General features: G+C 45.4%; 1 long non-coding RNA gene across 1 annotated transcript; it reads right to left on the minus strand.

The window, feature by feature from the left end:
* Positions 1-7,368: 7,368 nt before the first annotated feature.
* Positions 7,369-12,514, minus strand: LOC148056336 (uncharacterized). Its single transcript, XR_015703574.1, has 3 exons — positions 12,398-12,514; positions 7,586-7,782; positions 7,369-7,477 (listed from the first exon to the last, which is right to left on the minus strand). It is a non-coding gene; the product is annotated as an uncharacterized LOC148056336 (long non-coding RNA).
* Positions 12,515-12,867: the final 353 nt, after the last annotated feature.

The raw sequence follows: 12,867 nt of genomic DNA on the forward strand, positions 1-12,867 counted from the left end.
CTGAAGTAGCATAGATTTCTGAAGATTTTCATGATAATGAGATTAGCAAGAGAAACGCAGTATCACAGTCATTATAGTCAATGCCTCTTCCAGGAGGGTCAAGCAGAAGGAAGTGGAGGACCTACATGTTGGCTTTATGTGAAACAAATGAGAATTAAAAAGGCTGTGTTAAATTATTATATATGCCAGCTGTCATACATAATGATGTTATGGAGGAATATGAACCAAATATTCATGGAAATAACATGCATTCATGTGCTTTGTCCAATATCCCATCCAAACCCACCAGAGAAGTTAGACCCAAAAGCCAGTCGCTGATCAGAGGCACAGATGGTGACTTTCATTTTGCAAGGATTAGCGTATTGGCAACGGGCAAGGTTCAAAGATGCTGTTTTCCTTGAGCTTTAGAAGAATATCCAGAAGCAGCAACATGTTAGACTATTTTTTCTGCTTACAGCTTTGCACCATGCAATACCCAAGTTACTGCAAAACAAATAGTCGGTGTCCTGTGAGCCGCGTTTTGCATTAATTCAAAAGCTCCCCATGCTTCTGTTAAGGTTCTCCGCGGGTATGTTGAGGGATTGTACAGGATCAGCCCACCTTCTTCCTCTGCTCTGGATGAACACAGTCCTGGTTTTCTGCTAGCAGAACTGGGCTGGGTTCGTCTGTCTGGACCAAGACATCTATAGCGCAGGCACCCACCTTTCAACCTCACAGCTACGCACCCTTTGCATCAGTCAAGAGCAATGGGCACCATTGCTGCACAATGCCTTTGATGCACCTTATACATCTACTTTAAGATAGCACTTACACTTTTCCAGACTTTGTGTTTTGAAGTGACCATTTTTCAGAGTAAATATTTGCTGTTCCCATTCAGTTTATAAGTTTATACCAACAAACTGCCTGAACCACTCGCCCCTTCTGGCCTGCAGTCAGTAGTCACCGAGTCAGAAACCGGCAGCAGTGACAGGAGAACACCACTGAAAACAGCTGGCTTTCTGCTTTTATGAATATGTTGTCATACAGTAAGGTCCTCACAAGTGCTTGGCATTTGGTCTCATAAATGGCAGTTCTCCCCAAGACAGAGTGCACATCTGCACCACGTAACGCAGCTCTGCGGTACAGACACCAGCTTGTTTGGCACCAGCCCCATCAATAAATGCTGTACTGTTAGCCTCACGTTTGAGCAGGGCTGTCAAAAGGTTGACAAAAACAGGGATGCAGCTTTACATGGAAAAGCCTCAAATGATAAAACTAAGGTCTATTAATATCCACAGGCTTCTGTCTCTGTTGGGAGTAATAATATAACAACTGCCAAAACAACTACCAGACATCAGGAAGAAGAATCGGTAACCACCTTGAAGAAGGAAGTATCAATAATTCTGCTGTTTTAATATTCAGCACAAAGTCACCCTGATATTTGTATTTTGGCCAGAGTGACAGGAGTGAGAAGGTCTTGGCACCTGAAGCAATGAAACAGCTCAGCATCGTCAGCTTAACAGCGACAAGCTGGGCTTTCACAAGAAACAAAAAACCCACCAAAGGAAGTAAGCAAATATTGCAACGCTTTGGGCTGAGTGTGGGCCCAGAGGATCTCTGAGCAACAGAGGCTGGAGAGGGAGCATCTACTGAAAAGCTCCATGGAGCCATGGGCATCAGCACCTCCAGACGGCTCGGGCTGGCCATGGCTGATCCCAGGCCATGCAAGTTCAAAGGCTGTCAAGAGATCTCACAGTCCTGAGGCAAACAATATGTTCCGCTGGACTGGGCCAAATTCAAGGCCAATTCCCAGTTAACCTAGATCAGCCATGGATTTGGCAGAAGCACCGTTTATGGGAACCTCCTTGTACAGATGACACCAGAGAAGCCAAGAACATTGTTACTAAGCCACAAACCTGTTTTGGCCAGACAAGGCCAGTTTGAGCGGCACAGATGCGCGTCCCATGCACCCTCCAGTCAGGGCTCTGCCCTTTCTGTCCTGTCGTTCATGTTTTCAATCCAAGCATACCGTGTTACCATCACAGCAGCTCTCCTGAGCCTTATTGCTAATCCTGCACCTTGCTTTTGACATTGTGACAGTGGACAGAAAACATCCACCCTTGCTGGGCCCAGCAGACCCCGTCCCGCACTGCACATCCCGCACTCCGGGTCTTGGCCACGCAGAGCCAGCTCAGCTCAAGCCACCGGCTCCCATGGCTGGGCTGAGGGGCCACTGCTTCCAAATGACCCTGTACCAGCCACTGCATAGCATGGGGCCACCGGTTCCTTTGTTAGCAACTGCTTCAGTGCTGTTCTGCTGGCAACAAGGGTGCGCTATTTCAGATAAAACCAGGCAGATAAAGAACAATCTAAATAAACTATAGTGCAAGCAATTCCGCAGTTGATGTCAGCAGCCAAGGAGACCTGGGCAGGACCAGGAGTGATGACAGGAGATTTGGACGTGGTGTAACCGACACTAGCCCTCAGTCACCGAGGCGAGCAGCTCCAGTACCTGAACTGGGGGAACCTCAGGGGAGCAGAGAGACCCGCCAGGAGCCCACAGCTGGTGCGACAGTGGCTGAGGAGACCGGGGCACAGCCAGGAGACCAGCAGTGAGCCCCCCCACCTGTAAAAGAAACCCCTGGGGAGTGGCAGTGGCCAGTCCGCAGCCCTCACATCATTGTCCAGTATTGCTTTTTCACGTAGGCAGCAATGAAGTTGCACTAAGAAGTCCAAGGGTGATCAAGAGAGACTTCAGGGCCTTGGGGCGACTGGTTAAGGGATCAGGAGCACAAATAGTGTTCTCTACCTTTCCAGTTGCAGGGAATGATGAGGGAAGAAACAAGAAGAGCCAGCAGATCAATACCAGGCTCCAGGGCTGGTGCCACCCACAGAACTTTGAGGTTTTTGATCACCGGTTGGTCTACACAACACCAGGCCTGCTGGCAACAGACAGCGCACCTGTCTCAAAGGGGGAAAAGGATCTTAGCAGGGCTCATCAAAAGAGCTTTAAACTAGAGCTTGGGGGTGACACACCAATGTTTGAGGGACAACGTGCTAGAGAGGTCCTTTGGTCTGCTCCATGATGTGCCGAGTACACTGGAGCACATTTGAAATATCTTTATACTAATGTGTGCAGCATGGTGAAACACTGGCACAGGTTGCCCGGAGAGGTGGTAGATGCCCTATCCCTGGAGCCATTCAGGATCAGGTTGGACAGGGCCCTGAGCAACCTGATCTAGGTGCTCATTGCAGGGGGGTTGGACTAGATGGCCCTGAAAGGTCCCTTCCAACTCAAACCATTCTATGAGTCATAAACAAGAGGAGCGAAAAGCTTTGGCCCAGTCCCAGAGCTACGACATCATTGGCATAAGCAAAACCTTGTGGGATGAGTCCTGCGACTGGTGTGCCATGATGGATGGTTACAGGCTCTTCACCCCAAATGAAGGCAGATTTGTCCTCTGGTGCCACTGAACAGAGATTTTTATCTCAAGTTGTGCTGGCTGTGAAGCAGAAAGCTAGCATTAAATAAGCTGTATAAATTGAAAGGTACAGAAAATTGTTGTGCAATTACTTAAATTCAGAGGCTTTGCATTTTAGTTTGTAGCCCATTCTTCCAGCCACATGAGGTCTTCCCAGAAATAAGATCTATCTTTTAAAATGAAAACAAACCTTTTTTTCTTAAATTGCTCTCAGAAACCTTCCAAATGAAAGCCAGCTATATCCAGTCTGCAGACTGACAAAGCCTAAAATAATAATTCCCAGAGAAACAAACCACTTCTATTAATCAGAAGGGCATGTTTACTTCGCAATGCAATTATGACAATTTAAATGTTGGTATTAGTTGTTTTACTGATGACAAATGCACAGGAAAAACAGATACAAATATATTGTTAAAACTCTATTAGAGTTTTAAGTAAAAAGAGCACCCTGTTTTCCCAGGGAAAAATAAAAAATTAAAATCTAAAGCACTGAGATACTGTAAAAAACACTTGACACCATGAGCTGTCACATCAGGGGTGACTTCTGTGATTTACTGGGTAAGAGGACTAAAGTCTCCAGAATTCACCTGGGTGCTACACAAACTCCCACAGCAGGTGATCTATGCCAGCTCCAAGTTGCTGCCTCATATATAACGGTTTCATTTTTCTTTAGCATACACATATATAATCCTGTACAGCTATTACAAGCATATAATTAGAATGGTGAATGCTAAAGAAGCCACATTTGCCCTTAAGACCAGGAAAAGCAGAGTGGTCAAAAGCAAGTCTTGCACAGCTGACTCACTGCCGGAGACTCAGCAGTCAGCTCCTCATTCCTCCAAGACAGCATTCCTGCCCAGGAAACGGTCCCTTCGGGCCACAAATGACTGCAGACGGATTTTGCTGAGGCATTAGTATCTAAAGAACCAATCTTTATATAGTAACACCAATAAAAAAGCAAAAGCATCACATGCATAAAAGTGGATTCTCTAATACCTTGCCAAAGTGCAATGTGTGGGTTTAACACACTAATTTCAACATCAGCATTTTTCACACATTTGAACTGGTGCCAGCAGCTGCACAAGGTCGCCACCAGTCAACTCCCCCAGCAAGGCCATTGCTTTGGATGGACTGCAGTGGGAGGGGGGCAAGCAGGGAATGTGGACCTTGCGTCTTGTGGAGGGACAGACACAAGTGCTGGAGATCAGCATGGGGCCATTGAAGCCTCAGGTGCTAGAGGGGAAGCCATGGCTCTCATATCTGCACACGTTGCCTGCAGCCCAAGGGACAAAGCCATCACTCACAGCTGCGTGGGCTGGAAATGTCCTTGACCCCAGGTCAAAGGGGGACCGTGGCCACTGAACTACAGGAGGATACCAGGGTCACTTCGCCACCCCCATGACATAGCATGTGAGGGCAGTCAGCAGACAAGCTCTCACACCCTTAAAACCCAAAGCTTATTTGTTTTTGGTCTTGGCATACATTAAAAAAAAAAAAAGACATTGGTCTCCATCTTCAAGGCGCATAATGACCATGACATGTCGCACGCTTCCAGGTCAGTAGAAAGGTCCCACAGAAAGTGAGTTTTATTTTTACCTTGCAAGCATCAGGGATCTTTAGGAGCTTTGCTTAAGTCTCAGCCTGCTCCTGAAGTATCTAAGCAGCACGGGAGCACTCACCATTCTGCCATGAAATGCAAGCCATGCAGCATTCCCAGGCTTGTCATCACTGGTTTGTTTTAACTGTAGGAATAAACCACACAATGAATATTAATATCTCTGCATAACCATTGCAACTCTGAAGAATGCTGGTAATTACTACTAGTGATATAATGCTATATTGCTGGAGAAAGAAAACAGCCAAACTCACCTTCCTCACCAGTCAACACCCAACTGATGTCTAACCCCCTGCCCATTTATGCACTAATTAGACACCCTGCACTGATTGAAAAGTGGGGTTGAGCACTTTTGTCTTGTTACTAAATTAAAATTATAGTTTTCTTATTGGCAATAACCACCCTTGCATTTCAACCTTAAGGCAGAAACAACAAGCGGGTGTAGTTTTGTGCATGTGTGTATGTAAAAGGGATAAAGAAACCTATGACAAGTAACTACATGATTTTCTCCATTTATTAGTTTATTGCTTCGTCCTTACACTTCTGCATTTCCAGATGAATCTAAGACCTGCAAAATTTCTGCCACATTTGCAAAAAACTAGAACTCTTCCTTTGGACTCTATTTTCAAAGTTTTTCCAGGAACACTTCCGTTACTAGATTTTCAGCGTGCATCTAACTTAAGCAATGAGATTTAGTTATGTTTTAATCTCTTACTGAAGAGGATTATATATAGCACCCAACAAAAGCACTAGCAAACATGGGCTGCACATGGCAGGAGCCGGTGAATCCTACCTGAAGCCTTGGTTACCTGCTGGCCCCCATTTCACCACAGCGACGGCCGGGCAGCGCTGCTGAGCATCTGCAGCATCGCCCTCCCAGCCCAGGACCGGAGCCTGCACGCTCTCTTCTGCCGCTCCAGCACAAAGTCAGCCCACAGCACCCTGACCCATTAGCCAGGCACAGTAGCCATTGTATAAATTAACTCAGACATTCAGTGGAAATACAGTTATGATGTGACCTGGCCTCCACTAAAAATTATTTACTCACCTTGGGTAAAAGACTAGAGTAATATTTTTAAGTTTGTTTCAATTTTGTTTCAGCTACAGCAGATTTATCAACACTTTTGCATTTTCTAAGACTCCAGAGTTCTTGCATTATTCAGAGACAACCTTTCTGTAATCATTCTTTACAATGAATAGGTAGCATATAAAATTACCCTTAATGGGCAAAAACAGTATACTTAAAATAGCTGATGTGCAGGTAGAGCCTGTGCCCCATTAGGGCCATGGGATACCTGCAGTCACTGGGGCTGCAGCCGAGTAGGCTTTACCCTATACTCATTATCTCTGCAATATCTGTATCGGATCAATTTAAGGCAAGAGAAGAATTAGCAAACATAATAGGGAATCACAGTCAGAGTTAATAGCCCCTGGGGAAATCTCTATCCAAATGGCTCCTAGGAGGAGGCGAGACTTGTGAGATAAGGGGCTCCAAGACTATCTTGGATGAAATCATTTTAAGGAGGGGCTTTGGGAATGCTGAGCTAGCTTCCTTATGGACGGGTTTCTATTCTCATGTTTCCTAAGGTGAGAAAAAAGGGGAGGGGGGTAAAGGCTTCCCCAGGTCCTCCTCGAGGGCAGCTCTAAAAGGTCTCCGTCTGCCAGCCTCTCTCCAGTCCTGTGCAATGTGCAGTTATTTCTTCTTTTCACAAGACCTGGAAGTTAGTTATTGCTGGGAAGCATATGTAAATTAAAACCAGGTTTAGCTGTTAGGGCCTGAAGAATTGCAGAGCCAGCCTAGAAGCCCTCCAGGTCCCAGCACAGGGCCTGGAGCCATTCCTCTCTCTTGGAGGAGGCATGATCCAAGAGTCGCATGTTTTTCAGGGCACTCTGCAATGCGCCTCCCACACTCCAGCTGTTACAATACAGATGCTGTTACAGGCGGAGTTCAACCTGATGCCGAGAGAAACACATGAATAAATGTTCCATGTGCCATATTTAACAAGAATTTAATTATGTTAGAGTTTTTGACAAATTATAAATGTATTCTTCAAAACTCCTGTGCTATATATAATTGATGCAACTGATGAAAGGCAAACAATGTGAATAATTTTTTACTGTTTAAAAGTCTATTTCACTTTTCATTTTTCCAAGAGGATGAAAAAATTCACTTCATAGAAAAAAAGGCTTGATAGCGACATACAGTAAAATGCAAATTGAATATTTACATAGGCACAAAGAGCGCACTGGAAGAAAAATACATATATCTGAACTAGTGATGAATAAAGAATATACTTATTGGGCCACACTGGTCTCTTGTAATCACTTTGGCCTTCTTCCAGACATGGCAAGAGTCATCTTCACCTGGTGAATTTGGTTTCTTGTCTGTGACAGAAGAAGTCTGAAGGAAGCAAGGAGGAGGAAATTACTCTTAGGAAACTGAACTGGCAGGGATTTTCTGGATCACTCATTTGTTCATCGTGCTGCAGTTATTTGTTTTTTAATTCACCTTTGTATTGTGCTGGCGTTAGAGTTGTGGGACGAAAAGGCGGGCTGCCCCAAACCCCCCTGAGCCAGAAGAGGTTGCTCTGCCTGGTGCATCCCAGGACCTGCCGACACCATCAGACAACGGAGAACCGTAGCCATCTCGCTGGGACGTGCCAGTCAGCCAGCAGAGATTGCACATAAACGTTTCCCCGAGTTAGTCTGCAGAATAGGCAGGAAAACCACACAAAGGGTTTTGACACATTTGCTTGTAATCTGGAGCATTTACAGAAAGGATGCCTGGGGAGGAGCAGGGGCTCAGCCAGTCACCAGCCCCAGGGACGCAAGCTCCCCCCTCCACATCGCCCCCCAAGAGCCACAGCCTGATGGTTCATTTACCCTGGGGCAACCTGGATCACCCTGGCTGCAAGAAGGGGACTTAAGAGGACAGACATGAAATTTGCAGACTCCCAAACACCCCTTGGTGTTTCCAGAACAGTCAAAGGCAACTGTAGTATAAATAAGAACAAAATCTTTGAGGCTGGAAGTAAAGAGCAAGAGAAGTTATTTTACCCAAAACAACGAAACTCCTCTTAAATTCAGTCCTCTCTCAGGTCTGTAAATTATAACAATTGGAAGGAAACAAAGGTCAAAGGTATTAGATAATTTATTTCAGTGAGTAACAGCTTCCGATTTCTTGCAGCCTGATAAAAAGAAGAAAAAAAAACAGAGGCCTATTTTCACATTGCCCTCCATAGGTGTAATTCCTGTGCATGTTCTCCATTAACATTTTACATCACTACAACTCTCAGCTTACCTCCCTCAATTAAAAAAAAAAAACCAACATTTTTGCTTTGGCAGAGAAGAGTCAGAGCTGTGGTCCAGCAATCAGTCTGAAATTTCCCGTGCCCTGTAAAGGCATACATACCAGAGAGATGCTCAGTAAGGTAAAGTGGCAGCGACCCTTTCAAAAGGAGTCAGGAATGCCACCGGCACTGGAAAAGCAACCCAGTATCTATCATTTTAGTCTTCGTTGAAAGTATTTTGCCTTCCCCTTCTTCCATACAATTAAATTTATTGTGGTGAATTGGCATGCAAAATTGCCCTTTTCACATACATTGTTGTTAAATTACTTTATAATTAGTACTAACATATTGTACTTATAGCATTTACTATGCTTGATGGTTCCATCAACACAACCTTATTGTGATCTATAGCGGTAAGGATAATTAAAATGGTATTACTCAGTTTTAAACAGCCACTGACAAGTTCTACCCACATTTACAAGCATTGTCTCAATCATGTTTAGCCACATCCATAAACTCTATTTATATTTCCATACAGCCTTTAGGCACTGTTTTCTCTGTGTATAGAGAGAAACAGAAAAAAGCTTTCCACCCTTTTGGGCAGGAGTGGGAGGCAGAGGGTCTGGGGCTGCGATGGGGTACCTGCCTCCATGGAGCAAAGACCCGGGGCTATCGGGAGCCCAGGAAAACTGCTGCCAGCAGTTTCATCAGCGCTGAATTCCCCAATATAACTCGGTAGGATTCAGAATCCTAAGTCCTTTAGGCCCTTCTGAAAGTCCTGGTTTATCGCCCAGGAGGGATGCGGCCACTGCACCTGCCCGGGTGGAGAATGAGTGGGAGCCCACAGAGCTCAAGGGCAAACGCCTCCCAGTCTCACGCCCGCACAGACAGGGCAACCGTGGCAGAGCGGGGAGGGCATTGCTGGAGGGCACGGCAAACGGCACCCCGAGCCTCTTGGCATTTGGGAGGGGAACAGCCAGCTGCCATGCCACCCTCCTCCACTCTGGCCAAGGACAACTACAGGGACCTGAAAACCAAGTGCAGACACTGACTGCAGTGTTTTGGGTTTTTTTTCGTTGTTAGTTTTTTGTGTTTGAGGTTTTTTTGTTGTTTTTTGGGTTTGTTTTGTTTTTAAAGAAAACACATAGACTATGCCCTGTTTTCCACTTCACAAGCTGAATTTGACCACCGAGGATTTGAAGGGAGCTGTTATACTTGGTAAAGGCATCAACATTTAAAGCCCATCCCATCAAAACCCACCATAAAATAACTGTAATATTAGCATTTCCCAAGGTATTGGAAACAGCAGCACAGAACATGCTTGTGCAGTGGTGAACAGCTGGCAAATACGAGCTTTTATGTTGTGCCTGGCCAGATTTATATGTCAGGAGGGTAGAATAAATGACAGGTTCTGATAAAGGATAAAAACATGGGTTACGGTTTGCAAAAGCATTTCTCCCTGGCATTCCTGCAGTACCAATGAAGCTAAGGGTGGTGTTGAAACTTTGCAGGGAAAGACTGAAGCCTCCTTCAGCCAGAATGGAAGCTAGGAGAGATGCCTTAGCAGTCACTGGGAGGACCACGCTGTGCAACAACTTGGACCAGAGCACAGGCCAGAGATGCAGAGCTCCAAGAGTTGCCAGCAGCTACCACAGTCAAAGAGGGATTTATCCACTAGGGTCAAGCTTCTGAATAAATTATTTTAAGGCCTATGTTGTCTAAAATGAGGTGTAATTTCAGATCCCTTGGCTTTTGGGTGCCCAGCTGCAGACACTGTACCAGGGGTTGCTTGGTACTGCTCCACCTCTCAGTTCCCAGAAGTTAGGTACCCCCTGGGACCCAGCAAAACAGAAGTAATTCCTCTGCTGGAATTATATCCAGTCACATGGACCTATTCCCTGTGCACCATCCTAGAGCCAGGGCCAAGATTTAGCCCTTGGTTAGAAAGAATATTTATACATCTACTTCATACAAGCTGAGTGCAGAACCCACTATAAATAGGTAGCTTAACGTTAAAATTACTTTTAGCAATGAAGTCTTCCATTTTTCACAGGGAAAAAGAAATCCATTTGAATACTAATGGCATTCATCTTTTCCTTACAAGCAGTGTTTCAGATTTGTAGTCTGGTACAGAAGAGCAGGGTGAGGAGGAGGGGTAGAAGTGACCTCAATTCTGGCAGTCACATAATTTTGCAGTTCAAAAGTTATTGGAACGTTTCAGAACATAATGCCCAGCAATTTGCATTCCAGATACCTTCCATACAAACTGAAGGATTGCTAAAGGTTGCATATCTCAGCTTTAATGCTTGTGCCCTTTTCTCAAATTAGCGATACAGTCAAGCTCTGATGAGATCATATCTTTGACACAGAGCAAAATTATGGTAACATTCATGTGTGATCTTATCCAGTACAACTCCTATTTCCATGGGATTAGAAAAGGAAAGAAAGTCCCATTAAACTATATTAAAGAAGGTGATATTCACCCTGCAGCTATAGAAATATATTTGAGCACTACATATCACATCCTGTGAAAAGAAAGTAGAAAATGAAAATTCAAAAGCAGCAACAAGGATCTAAGCAATTGTGTAATACAATCCCAGCTACAATTTAGTGCTGATTATAATTCTAGGTTTCTAGACATAAGTGAAGGAAACCAGATGAAGTTTGGGGGACTGTTTCCACATGTATAATTTAAAAGGGTGCCTATAGCAGCTGAGGATCCGGCCTTATTTGTGAGAGGCAGGGTTTGAACAGCGTATTTTCCCTATAATTTGGCAATGTCCGGAGCATCGTGTTTCAGTGTCAGACAGCCTGAGGAGGGTAAAAAGCGCCAAGACAAAAGAGTGGGAATTTCTCAAGGGTTTCAGGCTTTAGATTTGAATGAAGGACTAGGGCACACGTTTTCTCGAACGTCTCTGCTAACAGGGAATATTAGGCGTCTAAAAAATAAAACCAAGTTGAGCCCTGCTATAACCCCATTCTTCTCTCTTGAAATCTAGTCCAGGGTATGGTGGCATGTTACATTTAGAGGCACCCCAGGCTGCTACCACAGCGCTCCCGGTCAGCCTGATAACCTGCGGGTGCTCACTGATCCCAGCCACGGAGCCAAAACCAAGCGGGCGTCGTTCAGCCGCTGCCTTCCCTGCGCTAATGCATCTTCTGCGCATGAAGCTCAGCAGCTCAAGGGGCTTTGTAGGCCTGGGCAGGCCTTCAGCCCCTGCTCATTAAGCCCAAGACTACCTGTTTAAATGCTACTGGAAACCAGTACCCAGCTGCAGCATCGCCTTGCACTTCAGCGAGGCTTTTCGCAGCTCCCACTGCCGCAGTAAGCGCAGCACCCTGCAGCCCTCCCAGGGCACTGCCACGTGCAGGGCGTAATGAAGCTGCTCTGCTGCCCCACAAGGCCATGAATGCAGGGCCTGGATTGACTGAGGAGGAATAAAAGTACACAAGGGTCATGCTGCAGTGAAGTGTGTTAGTTAAACCGAGGCACTTAAGTGCAATAAAACAGGCTGGTTTTTGTTCTGTCACCCGTCCTTAGCCTAGAGCCATTTTGACTTTCAAATACTCTGATTTAACACATGGGAAGACCTACACACGATCCGTGCCCTTCACAGCACAGTCATTACACAGCTCTGGCTTCCCCATCCCATTAATTTGGTTGCTTTCACAACAGTCTGGTCCATAATAACAGGATTCCTCAGGACTCATGGGTTCCTCCCAGCACACCTTCTGGCTGAGCAAGACAACAGAGGTCCCGAAAGCTTCTACAACACCGTGCTAACTGGTAAGAGACTGGGAAACCACCTACAGGCTGGTGGGAGCCATGGCATAATACAACCAGCACTTACTACTGTTTATCCAGACCTCCCGAGTCAGCGCCCACTCACACTGCGCACATCCTTGCTAGCAGCTTTGACTCCTGTTTCAGACACTAAAAATCCACAGTAAATCAGGATGATACTCCAGCCAGAAGACCTTCAAGAGTACACAACTGTAATCACTGGTAGCATAAAACAGAGGTGACCTACCAAGCTGATCCCAGCCTTCAACGGGAGGATGCCAGACCAGACCCTGCTCCAGCTCTCAAGCTTTTCCCAGCTCTGCAAATCAGCAGAGATTGGCTCCTGCTGGTTCTTATAACAGCCAGGTGCTGCTCAGGCCAATCATTGATCTCTAATAGGTCTGAGATCCCTCTTTAAATGGCCATGCAGCTAAAAAAAAAAAAAGTTGTTTTTAATCCCAGTTTCTGTAAAATGGGGCTAGAATTTTCTTTTTTTACTTACTTCTGCGCCTGTTTTGAAGATTTGTAAACAAATGTCTACACATAGTTTTGAGAAACTCAGATGAAAGACAAGCAAATATGAACTTCTTACGAAGTGGCCCAGGATGCAGCTAGGCCTGATCAACAAGCCTGAAGCCAACTGAAAATCTTGGAGTGCCTGCAGACAGCAGGAAAGCTAAACTAAAAAATTCTCATTTGGTATCAAATGGGGCAAAT

The sequence above is a fragment of the Nipponia nippon genome, unplaced genomic scaffold, assembly GCF_047370975.1.
Source record: "Nipponia nippon isolate SJK-2023a ecotype South Korea unplaced genomic scaffold, ASM4737097v1 scaffold_15, whole genome shotgun sequence".
Taxonomy (NCBI): Eukaryota; Metazoa; Chordata; class Aves; order Pelecaniformes; family Threskiornithidae; genus Nipponia; species Nipponia nippon.